Here is a 17,031-nt window from a genome sequence, read left to right as displayed (position 1 = left end):
GACCAAACGAAGGCCACAGAGCACTGTGGGCCAACCAGAGGCCCACACACAAGCTGATCAGGCACGGATCAACCCTGATTTAACATATGACATTCATAATCCCTAATCCTACAAGGAGTTCAGCAATTGAGCTCCCTGGTTCCTTGCTTTTGGCATTGTAAATGAAGTCCTACTTCTTCCCTACCACCCCGGAGTCAGTGATCGCCTTGTTGTGTGTCAGGCAAGAAGAAGCAGTTTTGGGGGCTCTATAGCAATTCCACCAACTAGTTTTGGGGATGTTCTGTATGCCTGGACACTAGAGGTGACAGCTTCAGCACCACAACACTGCCCTGAGTCCAGAAATCAGTCACAAGCGCAGGTTCTAATCTGTGCTTCCAACCAACCAGATACAAATTGGAGGTTTTCAGCACCCTCTCCCCAGGCGCAAGTACTTATTAGAACAGCTCACAGAACTCAGGAAAACAACTCATTTATGAGATTATGGGTTTCTTTTAAAAGGATCCAACTGAAGCACAGCCAGGTGGAACATGCATAGGACATGGTGTGTTAACACCCTCCTGGCAACTCCACGGGGCAGGTTGATCAAGTCATTGGTCACTGAAGATTAGCTCAATCCTCAGTTCCTCCCACCCCTTTGGTCTAGTGGGAGTTCAACTGATAGTGCTGTTAGGTAGGATGAAAGAAACTAGCCTATGTGTGTTAAAGGGGGTAAGGGAAGCAAAGCATGCAGACCAGTATTGCATTTTACATTTTATTTTATTTTGCATGCCAGTATTTTACCCTACGAAGATCTGCCCATACCCCAGAAACTTTATAGGTAGTCCTAGCCTTTTCCCCAAGGAAGGCATCGCAGGAGAATCCTCTCTGCCCTGTGCCAAGTGGGCTATCCAGTCTGATAATATTGGGTAATAAAACCTTGGAAAGAATTTCACCTATTTCACATCCCTCAAACCTTTTGTCCAGGAGAAGAGGGTGAGGGGAAAGAGAAATGATGGGAAGAGCCGGACCCCCTTTCCTTATAACCTGGACCCCATTCCCTTATAAACCTCAGCCTAAGGCAAACTGCTCCCGGCTTCCAGTTCTTTGCCGAGATGCCCACCTGACCTGTCAGATGTATGCTCTCCATTCAACTTTGCTACCTTGCTTACCCTAGTCTGAATGATTGGGCACTCTCTCTCCCAGGACCGGTTGGAGAGGTGCCTACCTGTTTTGACAGATGCTCTACCTCATTAAACATTGCTACCATGCTTACCATACTCTCTGTCTCATGTCTGAAGTTCTTTTCTTATGGGAAGACAAGAACATCTATTGCAGCCAGCTCCAGTAATAGTCCCATCCCTCTGGTCACATGGTCTGTTCCCTTGGCAACTAGCCCCTCCCCCATCTCTAGGGGCTTTCCAAAAGTTATCTCATTAACATAAAATGTGTGGCTGAAATGAGTAAAGAAGATGTTCCTATACCCCTAATCCCTTAGGAAACTACAGGGGTTTTAGGAACTCTGCAGCAGGAACCAAGGATGAAGAACAAAAATATGTATAAGAAGTTACAATATCACAATAGCTCAAAGGTTTTCTACCACTTACCCTTCCGTCAATCCTAAAATGAATCCAAAGGATAAGGGATCAGGTCCAGATCACCGATCGTGAATTAGTCTGGAATGCATGGAGTTATTACGCAGCATGAATACAGAACAGACACATACTATAAATGTCTTAATAAATGTCTTCCTTTGAAAATGATGATTCCACACAGACTGATTGTTCAGAAGAAAATTGTTAATCTGAAAACAAAATGTATTTGAAGGTGGAAGAGAGAGATTTTCAAAGTAGACTGAAATTTGTTCTGAAAGATACCACACGTGTGCCTGGTTCTTGCCTGTAGTTGCTGAATTACTAGTGAAATGTGACAGGGGGATAAGCTCTAAGATTCACATGAGTCTGCTTTGACAATTCACTCTCCTACCCTGAAGGCAGGTAGGTGAGCAGGTGTGATTGTGGGAGTGTGGTGTGCACAGTGTCTTCTCTAGACATTAAAAAAAAAAATCTCTTGGGTTTCCTGGGCAAACTTTGATTTCTCCAGAATTAGTCATTCTGTTTTGGTCCTTCTCTTTTGATCACTAATTTTGGGAAATTGTTCTTGGTAGCTTAGCAACAAGCTAGCTGAGACTGGCTGCTCAGGCCTCCGGGGGTGGGGCCTGAATTCTCTCACGTAATCAAGTGGTACCCTATGTCCCCTGGGAAGGTGGTACCCAATTTAACTTTTCGTGAGAGCAGGCACCTTCATTTCTCCAGATGTTGACAGCTGGCACTTCCTGTTGACACAGAACAACCCCCAAAACTGGTTGGAAAAGTTGCAATAGAACACCACAAACTGGATCTGGATCCAGCGTCCTGATACTCAGAAAGCCAACCACTGACGTGGAGTGGTGGAAGAAAGGTGGAATTTATTTGCAGAGCACAGATCAAGGAGCTGGGCAGCTATGGCTTAATCCCTGGACTCCCCCAAGGGGATAAAGGGGAAAGTTCTTAGAGACTGAACTTGGGCCTGAGAGGTGCGTGCTCAGCCTGTGTCCAAATTCCTGGCTGGTCTGCAGTGCTCATGGCAAATCCTCTAATTGGTCAGTGATTGTGTCCTTTAGGGAATTTTGATGATGATGGGCTCTGTACACATGGGATTTACTTTCTGGTTGGGGCCTGGGGTTCCAAGAAAGAAACTCCTCCAGAAAAGACTGAACATAAAGATGTCTTATTTTAGGGGCCAACACTGGGGACCATAGTTAAGCAACACCAGCATCCTATAGAAATGCTCCACTTCTGACTCAGCTTCCTGCTACTATACCTGGGAAAGTGGCTAAAGATGGCCTGAGTGTTTGGGTCCCCACATCCCTGGAGTTTCAGACTCCTGGTTTCAGCCTGGCCCAACCCTGGCTGTGGTGAGCATTTGGGGAGTGAACCAGTGCATGGAAGATATTTCTCTGTCGCTTGGTCTCTCCTTCTCTCTCTGTAACTCTCTGCCTTTCAAATAGATACATAAATCTTTTTAAAAAAATGTCTATTTTAGAAACAAATAACTGCATGGGTCCAGTGATCAGAACCTTGCAGGGTCAGCTGCACCACTCTCGGTGAGTTAACTCTAGTAAGCAGTTGATGAACAATCACAAAGGCAGGGCAAGGCTATGTTAAGCCGAAGGAGACAGTTAGGAGACAGGGCACGATGGTGTCTTGCATCTGCATTCACAGCACTGTGTAGAGTCGGTTCCATGGTAATTGGTGCTTGATCTCAGATTTCTTATACCTGAGGTCAAGGTATTTATTTCTCACATGCAGGCTCATCATTGTGTCCACTTTTTACAAAGGAGAGCAACAGTCTGCACCACAGGTCATACCTGCCTCTCTTCAGGGTGTTGAGCAACTAGGGTCTTAAGGACTTTCTGTTCTGGCTGTGTACCATGCATAATAGCCATAGCCTCTGGTGTTTGTCAGATCCCTTTGATGACGATCTGCTGAGCCTTGGCTGTCCTTTCTTATTTCTACATCATGACATCTAGGCTGATTAACGGTTGTGGTTGGCGCAACTTCCAAAGCTATTGTGTATCTCTCTTCCCCTAAAACAGCTTTCCCAAAACAGGCATGCTGGCAGCATGTGTGTATGTGTGCTTGTGCACCGAATGGCAGGGTTTATTTCTCCATGGAAGCCCTGCAGGAAATATATAGGCCAATGTTGTTGGCAAAAGTGCCAGGGCTTGGGGCTGGCCATGGGCATAGTGGGTAAAGCCGCTGCCTGTGATACTGGCATCCCATATGGCTGCTGATTTGAGACCTGATTGCTCCACTTCCAATCCAGCTCCCTGCTAATGGCCTGGAAAAGCAGCAGGAGACAGCCCCAAAAGCTTGGGCTCCTGCACCCACGTGGGAAATCCAGAAGAAGCTCCTGGCTCCTGGCTTTGGCCTGGCCCAACCCTGGCCATTGTGGCCATTTTGGGGGTGAACCAGCAGATGGAAGATTGCCCTCTCTGTCTCTTCCTCTCTCTGACTTTCAAATAAATAAACAAATCTTTTTAAAAAATGCCAGGGCTTTACTTCAATGTGCCAGAGCTAACTGTCCGAATCTGAAGCCCAGTGTGATAGATCATCAAGTTTTTTTAGAGACCACAACTTTGGGATCTTTTCCAAGGGCTGAACACAGTAGTGGCCAGTTGCTTGGTAAGTGCAGGGTTAGAAAAGACAGATGGGAAAGTAGCCACCTGCATCACTGTTGGATAGAAAGACTTCTCTCTCTTTCTCTCTCCCTCTCTCCCTCTCTCTCTCTCTCTTTTTTTTTTTTTTTTTTTTTTTTTTTGACAGGCAGAGCTAGACAGTGAGAGAGAGAGAGACAGGGAGAAAGGCCCTCCCTCCATTGGTCCACCCCGCAAATGGCCACCAGGGCTGGCATGCTGTGCCAATCCAAAGCCAGGAGCCAGGTACTTCCTCCTGGTCTCCCATGTGGGCACAGGGGCCCAAGCACCCGGGCCATCCTCCACTGCCCCCACCCCGGGCCACAGCAGAGAGCTGGCCTGGAAGAGGAGCAACCAGGACAGAACCAGCGCCCCACCGGGACTAGAACCCAGGGTGCCGGCGCCGCGGACAGAGGACTAGCCTAATGAGCTTCGGCGCTGGCCAGAAAGACTTCTGATACCTGCCTTTGCTGCTCTTGTCTCTTCCCGTTCTAGGCTTGGAGCCTCCCAGGAGATAGGCAGAGGAACAACTCCCACTTCCATTGCAGCCTCAGATTGTGCATCTTCTCACTTACCACTAACCAGTCTTCTTTCTGAATGCCAGAAATCAGTCCCAATCTGCAGTCTGTTTTTTGCCTATTGTGGTTGTTTTCACCCCTATTCCTTACAGATAGCACATGTCCTCATCTTTTATTTTGCACCCAGAAACCTCATTGCAGTATTTGAAAAAGCCTCTGGGTTTGAAACAATAGGCCATGAACCATGAACCCTGCCTTTTGTGTTCGAATCGAATGGTAAAATAGAACGCTTTGGCTCTCCATTTCCACTGTAGCCTCCAAAGCTGAGTCAAAAACAATTGGTGGCAAATGTTCCAGATTTCCTCGGTTGGTGCTGAGCTCCCTATGCAGAACCAGCAAAGGTGATGGTCAGCTGGGCTGCTCTGTGCTCCGGAGGTTGGGCGGCAGCAGTCCTGGCCTTCACTCTTCAGATATTTGTTGCCATGACTCCCTATCCTCACGTCCACCAAAGGATACGAGGCTGAAGCTGAAGAGGTCATTTCTATGAGAAAACTTCTGGCAGGCTGAGCCATTGTTCCCTCTGCAGCCCCAGATATTGGGATGTTCAGGGGAATGTTTTCCCTTTCCCTGAGACCCGCGGAGAAAGTCTTCAAAAATACACTTGGAAAGCCCATAAGTCTTAAAATGTGATTGTGTGTTTGACCCATAGCTATGATGCCAAAGCTAAAAGGCTCAGCTGAAGTCACAGGGAAAGGAATGGGGCTGGGATGGGAGCAGGCAGTAAACTCAAGGCTGGAGAGCCCAGGAGCTACCTGGGCAGTGAAGATCGTAACTGGACCGCCGCAAAGGACCCCTACGCAGGGAGCAGCCAAGTGAGGGGATTGCAGTGGTGTCAGGGTATGGGAACACCCTCTGGGGCAGGTGCTGAAGCTGAGGGTTGTCACAACCGTTCAGCTTGAAAGTGCATGGAATGGACAGTAAGAGGTCCCGTAGGGGTCTCTGCAGAACCCACAAGTGCACTGCAGCTTGGAACTTCCATGACTCATCCTCTATCATCACCCCAGATTATCTGGCATAGAGAAACACTCAAGGAAAGAGAAAGGACATACACTGACCACACCCCTCTTTCCTTTTGCTGATTTCCAGGCCTGAGGAGGTTTGAGCTGGGAAAAGTTTGAGTAAACTTAGAGTTTGGAGTCATTGCATAAAACTAGATGTAGCAACTAACTAGATGTAACTGGAGTTGCTTTTTTTTTTTTTTTTTCTGAGAGTTATTGTGAGATTCTTGAGACCAGCCTTAGATTTTATCCAATAGGCAGACAAGAAATACCTCCAGTGGGTAGATCTGGGAGGGCAACAAAGAACAGTAATAAAGTTGTGGTTTTCTTACTGCACTTCATGGAAGTTCAGTTCCATTCTGTTTGCTCAGATCCAAAGTCAAATTGACTTTTGAGAAAAGATGAGATGAGAATTAGAGGAAAGAGTTTAGATGAATAGAGATAGCATGTTCATCACTGAGATGTCCAAATATGAAGACATTTAGTCATTTTTAACCCATCAAAAATTAAACAAATTGTATTTATGTTTGAAATTATCATTCTCTCGTACTATTTGGGACATGCTCAATCGGACTTGCCCCAAATGGTAGAGTTAGAAACGTGCCAGGGGATTCCAATTCAATCCCATCAAGGTTGCATGTACCAATGCCATCTCACTAGTCAAAGTGATCAAATTCAGTTCACAATTGATCATAATGATAGGTCTAAGAGTCAAAGGGATCACATAAACAAGACTAGTGTCTGCTAATACTAATTGATAGAATAAAAAAGGGAGAGAATGATCCAACATGGGAAGCGGGATACACAGTAGACTTAAAGAATGGCGAATGTCCTAAACAGCACTCTGGCCTCAGAATCAGCCCTTAAGGCATTCATATCTGGCTGAAGAGCCCATGAGAGTATTTTAGGCATGGAAAGCCAAGACACTCTGGGGGAAAAAAAAAAAACCACAAAAACACCTATATGAAAGATCCCCAGTGGAAAGAACAGGTCATCAAAGAAGGAGGTACCTTTCTCTGAAGGGAGGAGAGAACTTCCACTTTGACCATGGCCTTGTCTAAAAATTATCAGTCAGTGAACTCAGGGGGCTTCCATAGCCTTGGCAAGAGCCTAGGGTGATTACTGATGCCATAAACAAGAGTGTCAATTTGTTAAGTCAACAACAGGAGTCACTGTGCACTTACTCCTCATGTAGGATCTCTGTCCTTAATGTGCTGTACATTGTGATTTAGTGCTATAACTAGTACTCAAACAGTATTTTTCACTTTGTGTTTCTGTGTGGGTATAAACTGTTGAAATATTTACTTAATATATGCTAAATTGATCTTCTGTATATAAAGAGAATTGAAAATGAATCTTGATGTGAATGGAAGGGGAGAGGGAACGGGAGAGGGGAGGGTTGTGGGTGGGAGAGAAGTTATGGGGGGGAAAAGCCATTGTAATCCATAAGCTGTACTTTGGAAATTTATATTCATTAAATAAAAGTTAAAAAAAGAAAAAGAAATTATCATTCTATATCCCACAAATATATGTAATCATTTTGTGTCAATTAAAAATTAAAAAGAATTGGCCAGCGCCGTGGCTTACTAGGCTAATCCTCCGCCTTGTGGCGCCGGCACACCAGGTTCTAGTCCCGGTCGGGGCGCCGGATTCTGTCCTGGTTGCCCCTCTTCCAGGCCAGCTCTCTGCTGTGGCCAGGGAGTGCAGTGGAGGATGGCCCAAGTGCTTGGGCCCTGCACCCCATGGGAGACCAGGAGAAGTACCTGGCTCCTGCCATCGGATCAGCGTGGTGCGCCAGCCGCGGCGGCCATTGGAGGGTGAACCAACGGCAAAGGAAGACCTGTCTCTCTCTCTCACTGTCCACTCTGCCTGTCAAAAAATAAATAAATAAATAAATAAAAAAGAATTAACTTAATCACCTACTAAATGCCATGACCTAAGGTAGCAATAAAGGATTCAAATGTGAATAAGACAGAGTCTGTGCTGCCAAATTTTTAGTCTAATGGGAGATTCAGAAATATAAACAAATAAATTATAGCACAATGTGATGTCCTAATTCAGATACACACACAGATCATATTGAAGTCGTCTCATAAATCATTTTGTTCATCCGTATTTTTATCTACATATCCTTAAAATTGACATAAGGATATGCTTGAAAAAGCCACCGACTCTCAACTTGGGATTTTCTAGTAGAGAAACAGTGAGACTACACTGTATTAGAGGCTGTAGGTTGGCCTGGATGGGCCGAGACAGATTCGCCCACTTCATGACTTTGCTGAGAGTCAGAGCTACTTGCCAAGGAGCAAGGTTTTGTGACAGCTACCATGCAAATTAAATCCAGCTCTCTTTGATTAAAGCACGGTAAGAATTGGCACAGTAACATGTCTTTTTCTTTCACATTATTTTAAAAATCTTAACTAAAGCTATTTCTTGCTCTTCACTTTTGGATTTGGCAAACATTATAGCAAATGAAAAGAGAATGGGCAATTTTTAAGTGCTTTTGGCATTTGGCCCTAGTCTTAGACAAAAAGTAAAAATGAGAATACTGACAATCTTTATCATTTTAAGGTTCAAAACTATTTCTTTGGAGTTTCTAAAATGAGCCAAATATAGGAGCTGAAATGCTTTGTTTTCCCCAAAGGTCTTAAGGAAGATAATTGATCTTCTGTTATTGTGTTAGATTGAATAATATTCCTTCCTCAGAAATATGGTATTTTGGCCTGGCAGCCATTTAGACTACTTTAAATCTGATTCTCATGCAATCAACATATTTGAATTTATTTCTTTGTTCAGAGTTTAAAAGTTTGTCTGAAGATAACTAAGAGCTACATTTTAGCTTTCCACTTTGTTTTTTAATTTTCTACCTCTGTATTTTGAACTAAAATATACTTGAGGTTAGAATCTATCCACCTCCCCCTATGTGATTGGATAACTATGTGCAGATGGGTGATCAATGACTCCTTGTCCACTTAGTGCCACATAGTTCAACAGAATGCTGTTATCTTTTCTCTTCCTATCCTTTGTCTAACTTTTGCAATTAATAGTCATTTTTTCAAAATATATTAAAATGATCAGCTGCAGTTGTGAATTTAATTATAGGACTTACATGTGAGAATGATTGTATCTCTTATTCTAAATGTATCGATCATGCTGGGGCATTCATCTGCCCTTTTCCCACTGTTGAGTGCTGTGCGTAGCACCCTGTGGCCAGCCAATTAATACCTGTCGAGTAAATGAATGAATATTTGAGTGATTTGAGCCAAGTGAATAGATCCATGATCCACTGTTACTGGTGTCAGAAGGAGTCAATACACAGTATTGCCTTTTCTCACCTGCTTGAGTTCAGGATCAATGGCGAGATAGGCACAGGAACGGTACAAAAGGAGATCAAAGTATCACTTCAGATACTGATGAAGCTATGCTAGGGAGAATGGCCAAATGGTTTGCTAAGACTTGGCCCCGGTGTTAGACAGGTTCATGCAGCAGCCAAGGCTGCTCTGGACAACTGCAGGCCTGCATTGTGGCAGAGCTTGGGAAACTGACAGCAGAGCAGAGCAGAGAGAAACTGGGGAGACTTGGGGTGTGCAGGCCTGATTCCTTCCCTCAGGGCTTCACCAGGGCACAGCTCCCCCCAGCCCCCAGAAGGACTGACAGTGATGAGTGGACAGGGGTCAAGAGTTTGACTCAAATCAAGTCTCATCACGTGGGAGCAAACACCAAGAAAGAGAACACATGCATTGCCCTTGCCATTAGGGTTCAGTTCCTCTGTCTGCTATGAGCCACCTCAAAGACCTTGTGTTTCCTGGGGCACAAATACTTGTCTGTCATGAGCCCCAAACTATCAATTTCTCATCCAGCTCTGGAACCAGTACTACCTGCATCCCTGTCCCTCCTCCCAAATGCAATCCTTCCTTGTAGGACTGACACTCCTTGGACAAAAGCTGAGCCTGCAGGTTGCTGGGGGCAGAAAGAGGCTTATTCTGAGCAGCTGGCTTTAGTTCTGCAGTAAAAATACCCAGAGGCTATGGAGTATAGCGTTGGAGTCTAGTTTCCAAGGATGTGAAAGAAAGAAAAACAATTCCCATTCTTCAGGTTTCCTATAGAATTAAGAATAAATGTTAGGCCGGCGCCGCGGCTCACTAGGCTAATCCTCCGCCTTGCGGCGCCGGCACACCGGGTTCTAGTCCCGGTCGGGGCGCCGGATTCTGTCCCGGTTGCCCCTCTTCCAGGCCAGCCCTCTGCTGTGGCCAGGGAGTGCAGTGGAGGATGGCCCAAGTGCTTGGGCCCTGCACCCCATGGGAGACCAGGAAAAGCACCTGGCTCCTGGCTCCTGCCATCGGATCAGTGCGGTGCGCCGGCCGCGGCGGCCATTGGAGGGTGAACCAACGGCAAAGGAAGACCTTTCTCTCTGTCTCTCTCTCTCACTGTCCACTCTGCCTGTCAAAAAAAAAAAAAAAAAAAAAAAAGAATAAATGTTAATTAACATTCCAATAATTTATTCTGCTCCCCTTGTGAAAATTGCATGGCAGTTTAAATAGTGAGCATTTAGGTGGATTGGTTCAAAATTCAGCATTGATGAGGGTGAGGGAAGATAACACAAGATTTCTATCTTCTCTCCCCTTTTATTTGTTGAATGCATAGCACAGGAGTTCAATGATCTTATGTTCACAAAAAAGAAGCCTTAGAAAAATGCAGCTCTGGCCAGATAAAATAGTCAATTCTTTTTTTTGTTTGTTTGTTTGTTCTTTTTTAAAATTTATTTTGACAGGTAGATTTATAGACAGTGAGAGAGAGAGACAGAGAGAAAGGTCTTTCTTCTGTTGGTTCACTCCCCAAATGGCCGCCAAGGCCGGCACTGTGCTGATCCGAAGCCAGGAGCCAGGCGCCTCCTCCCGGTCTCGTCTCCCATGCGGGCGCAGGGGCCCAAGCATTTGGGCCATCCTCCACTGCCCTCCCGGGTCACAGCAGAGAGCTGGACTGGAAGAGGAGCAACCGGGACTAGAACCCGGCGCCCATATGGGATGCCAGCGCCACAGGTGGAGGATTAACCAAGTGAGCCGAGGCTCCGGCCCCTAAAATAGTCAATTCTTAATGTTTCCTTTTCTGAAAGCTACAGCTGGCCCAGTATGACTTTCAAAAAAGGTTTTCATTCAGGATGGCCTGAGGTATTTTTTGGATACCCAATTTCCTCATCTATAAAATGGGAATAAAAAGGTAGTTTGCAAGGATAAAATGAAATAATGGATGACAGACATCAAATATTGGTTTTCTTTTCCTTCTTCCAAAATGATTTTGCTACCAGAAATGCCAGTGTTAAAATAGAGCTACAAATATATCCATGGACACGCTTTCTTCCTGGATGCAGGTGAGGAAACATGTCACTCAGACATCGTTTGCCACAAACTTGTAATGTAAGAAAACAAACAAACAAAAAAACCCAGAAAACCCACTAATAATAGATGTGTATCCATTGCCTTGTTATACTCTTGCAAGAAGACAAAGAAAGGGCTGTCGTTGTGGTGTAGAGGGTAAAGCTGTGGCCTGCAATGCTGTTATCTCATATGGGTGCCAGTTCGGGTCCCAGCTGCTCCATTTCCAATCCAGCTCCCTGTTAATGGCCTGGAAAAAGCAGCAGAAGATTGCCCAAGTGTCTGGGCCCCTGCCACCCATGCATTCACCCTGGATGAAGCTCCTGGCTCCTGGCTATGGCCTGGCTGTACCCTGGCTATTGCGGTCACTTGGGGAGTGAGCCAGTGGATGGGATGGTCACTTGGGGAGTGAGCCAGACCATTCTCTCTGTCATTCTGACTTTCAAATAAACATAAGTAAGTCCTTAAAAAAAGAAGAGAAAACTCATATTTGGTGACTATTCATTATCTCATATGTCCTTGCAAACTACAATTTTATCCCCAGTTTATAGATTAGGAAATTGAGCATCGAAAACTTGCCAAAGCTCATTGCGCCCATAAAGAATGAAAACCTATTCAAACCATGGTTGGATTCTTTCAGCTATATCATACTATTTCAATGCAGAGGCTACCCAAATACCACATAATACAGCATTGCTGACATCAAGGCTTAGTCTACAAGGGCATTTCAAAAAGTTTTGGGAAAATAGAATTAAAAGATCATTTTATTTTGGTGCAACAAAAATTTTAAATCCAAGCATTGCTTTTTCATAGTCTGGATTTTACATGACCTTTTTGAAGACACTTCTGTTTTCCATGAGTTCTTTTCAGTTCCTTATATGTTATGATTTTTAAACTTGTATTACTGAATATTAACCATTGCAAGCGTATTTGACTGAGACTAATGGTAAAATGAATGTGCATCCTGGGACCATGGATTGATTGCTGATAAGAAGCTAAAGCTTTGCTCAGAAGGAAAGAGGGTGGCTGAAGTCAGGACTTGCAGAATCTTGTTTTGTTTTTTTTGAATTTAAATTATTAAGCACATGTTAGACAATTGGGGCAGATGCTGTGGACCAGCAGGATAAGCTGCTGCTTGAGACGTCTGCATTGTGTATCTGAGTGCCTTTGCCCTTCCAGTCCAGCTCCTGGCTAACGTACCTTGGAGACAGAAGATGATGGCCCAAGTGTTTGGGGCCCAACCACCCACATGGAAGAACAAGATGGAGTTCCTGGCTCCTGGCTTCTGCCTTGCGTCAGCCCCGGCTGTTGTGGCTGTTTGGGAAGTGAAATAGCAGATGGAAAATTCTCTCCTCCTCCCCAACCCAGTCTGTCCCCTCTCCGTGTCACCCTGCCTTTCAAATAAATAAATAAATATTTTGAAAAGTTAGGAGATTAAGCAACAGTTTTGTTTTTCTAAGCTGTTTCATGGAATTTCTTAAGAGGTATAGGAAGGATGGGGTGGAGGAAGCAGGTGGGAGTAACAGAGGACAAGCCATTTTGTTTATATCTTGCTAAAGTGGAACTGGGTTCTTAGTCATCAATAATGTGACAAGAACACAATATAGATGAAGACTCCTGGGAGCTGATTTTTAGAGTTCAGTGGAGCTCATTCTTGTTACATATTTTAAAGGAATGCTGAGTACATGCCTACCAAACAATAAAATTTACTCTTCAAACAATGTCTTGATTTTTTTCTTAAGTCCTAAACTTTCCCATCATTCATAAAATGTTCCATGTTGACACATTTCATGATGAAACAGACATTTTTTTTTGTCAGGAATTATATTCCTATCCAATTTATAGCCAAAATATGATGAGGCATCTAATTTAGCACTTGGTAATAGCATAAAACAGCTCATTCCCTCCATCCTGATTTAGAATAAATTTATCTGTGCTTTGGCCACTGATAAATCTGAAGCTTTATACAGCTTTAATTTAAGTTTCTCAATAGCTACCAAATTCAGAATCTATCCTCTCATCCTTGCTGAAACAGTAGAAAGAAACGATTCTCACTGTCACAGTAATTCAGAGCTTCCTTAATGAAACAAGCTCTCTACAGCTCCATCTATCCATCTAAGCACAGCTAAGCAGAGCACACCGCCCTTGACTGTCATGGAATGCAGCCAGCCTTTCCCTCTCCATGTGACATAGGGATTGACCACCTCATCAATTCTGAAAGCACACTTTCTGCTTTATCTTCTACTGGTCATTCTTAAACCAAAGTCAAGTTGGCATTTGTGTTAAAGAAACAAAAAAGAACTGTACAGTACTCAAAGGAGAGTTATGTTCCTATAAGAGAGAACTTGACATCGTAAATAGTTCAAACATAGTAATATAAACTATGTTCTCTGGAAAACTTTCCAATAAGCAAAGTTTTAGCAATGGTGAAGCTCCAGAAACCATAGGTTAATGTCCTGTGACCCTGATTTCATCTGCCCTGGATCAAAGAAGGTGACGGAGAATGAGAAAAGCAACCCTGAGAGTAGAGAGCTGGCCTGGTACGATCAATTAGGTCCTGGTTTTGCTAACATTCACAGCTGGTATTCACAGTGAAGTTCTGTCCTTTTCCATTGCACAAAAACAATTTCACAGAATATCAACACTGGAAAAGGTCTTTCTGTGACCAGAACAGATCAGAACAAAAACAAGGCCATTCTGTACTCACGCCTGAATACATACATAGCTATGAACAGTCTTCAAGCCATGTTAATGATCAAACGTTCTCCTAGTCTAAATGATTACTTCTTCCTTACCAGCAGTAGTTTTAGCCTTGTTCTATCCTCTTTAGATACATTTCGCTCATGTACTAGTTGCTAAGTGAATTGTGTCTTCCTTCCCTCCCCCAAATCCACATGCTGAAGGCCTAATCATCAGTACCAGAGAATGTGACTTGTTTGGAAATGGGGTCATTGTACTTTTCAGTTGAGATGGGGTCATGCCTTAACAGTGTGGGCCCCTACGTCAATGCAACCAGTGTCCTTGTATGGAGGGGAAATTTGGACAGACACATGCACACAGGGAGACTCCGTGTAGATTGGAGTGACGCCGCCACAGTCAGGGAACCAGAAGCCAGGAGAGATGCTCAGGACAGGTGCTTCCCAGCATCTTTGGGGGAACATGGTCCCCCTGACACCGTAATCTTGACTTACAGCCTTGACAACTGTAAGACAAAAACTTTCCATTGTTTGAAAGTCATTTTATTTATGGTGCTTGGTTATAGTAGCCCTGGGAAACTAATAAATACCAGTAATGGAGCAACATTTCCTTCTGACAGCATCAAGTTCAGAGGAAAACTTTAGTTACCTGAATTTTCCTCCAAATCACTTAATGCAAACTCAAGGTGTACAAACCTTTCTCCCACCCTCCTGCCGGCGTGCCCCACAGTTCCCATGGTGTGTGTTCTTCACTGAAACAAGTCAACAAACTACCCGTTTACATACAGCTGAACTCCTGGGAGCCTTTGTCTACTGGGCATTGACTCAATGCAGGAAGTTTTTTTTCTTGGACAACGTGTATAATTATTGCTTCTTTCAACTGCCTGAGTTTTCCTCAAGGAACTTCAGTTCATATCATGAATTCTATCTTTTCATTTCGAAACTATGTCTATATATATTACTGATTGTGTTCTATCTAATACCAAATCTTCTCTTTCTCTCTCTCTCTTTTTAAAGATTTATTGATTTGAAAGACAGAGTTACAGAGAGAGGTAGAGACAGAGAGAGAGGTCTTCCATCCTCTGGCTCACTCCCCAGATGACTGCAATGGTTGGAGCTGCACTGATCCAAAGCCATGAGCCAGGAGCTTCTTCCAGGTCTCCCATGTGTGTGCAGGTGCCCAAGGACTTGGGCCATCTTCTACTGCTATCCCAGGCCGTAACAGAGAGCTGGATCGTAAGTGGAGTAGCTGGGACTCAAACCAGTGCCCATATGGGATGCCGGCGCTTCAGGCTAGGGCTTTAACCCGCTACGCCACAGCGCCAGCCCCTCTCTCTTCTCAAAAAAAAAAATATTTTGTTTTATTTGAAAGGCAGAGTTACAGAGAAAGGGAGAGACAGATGGAGATCTTCCATTCATTGGTACACTTCCCAAATGGTTGTAATGGCCAGGGCTGGGCCAGGCTCAAACCAAGAGCCAGGAGCTTCTTCCTGGTCTCCCACATGGGTGCCAGGGCCCAAGCATTTGAGTTATCTTCCGCTGATTTCCCAGGCCATTAGCAGTTGATCTGGATCAGAAGTGGAGCAGCCAGGAGTCGAACTGGCACCCAGTTAGGATGCTGGTACCTCAGGTGGCAGCTTTACCAACTAAGCCACAGCGCCAGTCCCCAAGTCTTCTAGTCTTTACTGTTTAAAAAATGGATTTAAACTTCTCTTTCTGCATTTTAGCTTCACTTAAGATATTTCATTATCACACTCCAGGCTCTGTGAACATATAATCACAGCCAAGGAACTGAGTAAGAGAGCAGAATCACTTTCTAGATCAAGAAAAACTGACATAGAAAGTGGTGCAAAGCTGTGCAGCAAAGTGAAATTAGAATTAAAATTGTCATAGACAGTAGAATCTGGGAAAGTAGCTATTAAAGGATCCTATTCACAGAGCATTAACCTAAGCTACCTGAGAACCACTGTGGAATCAATTGAAGAAACGTGGAAGAAGTTGTTAGTGTCCATCATGTCTGGGAGAAAGAGCAGACCCCGTGGTGGGTGTAATTGCAAATGGTGGTCATTCTTGAGTGAAAGCCATTGCCCGAAAGGCTGCAGATCTTTGTAACATCTGGGAAATATGGTGACAAAAGCATCACTGAGCAGGCTGAAGCCTTCTTCCAGGCCACTCAGCAGCAGCCAGTGCTGTCTAAGAATCCTTGTCTCATGTGTGCATTTATAGCAGTGTCTCCAGCCCCATGGTGGAGAGGTTAAAGAAACAGATAAATCTGGGAGAGGAGACATGGCAGCAGTCAACTCTCTGCTAGAGCTACAAGTGAATGAGGGCACATCAGAGGACAAAGGGGCTGAAGTTTTGCAGATGGATAGAGTAGATGGAGAAAATAGAGCAAGCAGTGTTGGGTTTCTTTCAGAGATTAGAGTGTCTGTGTGCAAAAGAGAGTAAATCTGGACACTATGACTTACATCACCTTTTATCTGCCCTCAGGTAGGGAGGCATTTTGTCTTCAAAGAAAAAGTGCTCACTGAACAAGCAGTGCAGGTAAGGAAGCGCGGGTTCCATCTCAGCTGGAGGCGTTTATGAAGGTCATTCAGTTGTCTGCTGCTGATCCCGTTGTCAAGGATTTTCATTTTGTTCTAGATACCTTAGGAGGGACTGGGTGGGGTGGGGATAGGGCTATGATTGCTAATTCAGCATATTCATGACGTGCCAGATAAGCCTTCTGAATATGTCTTGAGACTAGGGTCAGTTCAGAAATGAACAGCCCTCATTAACAATTTGGGAAATAAGAGATGCTTTAAAAGCCATCACGATGACTGCCAGTAGTGGTTTCATCCCCACTGTAAATATCCATGGTGTTGTATTCAGTGTTTATCTATCAGCCCAGAGCACTTGAGAGTAAAGAGGCCCTCACCACCCCTTACCAAAAGACTGCAGCTGACAGTGAACACTAATGGTTTCTTTACATATTGTCATGGGAAATAGATTTGTGTACCCAGGGCTGGGTCTTCCCATCTAAATTGAGAGGGTAAGGAGGAAGGGCTATAGTAAAAGTAGTTCTAGGAACCCTTAAATTACACTAAAATGCTTCATTATCTTTGTACTTTCACTGTCTCCATATGTCCCTTTTTTTAAAATTTAACCTTTCCTCTCATGACTTCCTGGTCTTAG

General features: G+C 44.3%; 1 pseudogene; it reads left to right on the top strand.

Moving 5' to 3' along the window:
• Positions 1-5,498: 5,498 nt before the first annotated feature.
• Positions 5,499-16,814, top strand: LOC100337989 (UPF0415 protein C7orf25-like; annotated as a pseudogene).
• Positions 16,815-17,031: the final 217 nt, after the last annotated feature.

Source organism: Oryctolagus cuniculus, chromosome 5 (assembly GCF_964237555.1).
Source record: "Oryctolagus cuniculus chromosome 5, mOryCun1.1, whole genome shotgun sequence".
In the NCBI taxonomy this organism is placed as follows: Eukaryota; Metazoa; Chordata; class Mammalia; order Lagomorpha; family Leporidae; genus Oryctolagus; species Oryctolagus cuniculus.
The sequence above is the reverse complement of the archived record's forward strand: the minus strand, read 5'-3'. Positions and strand labels throughout refer to the sequence as shown.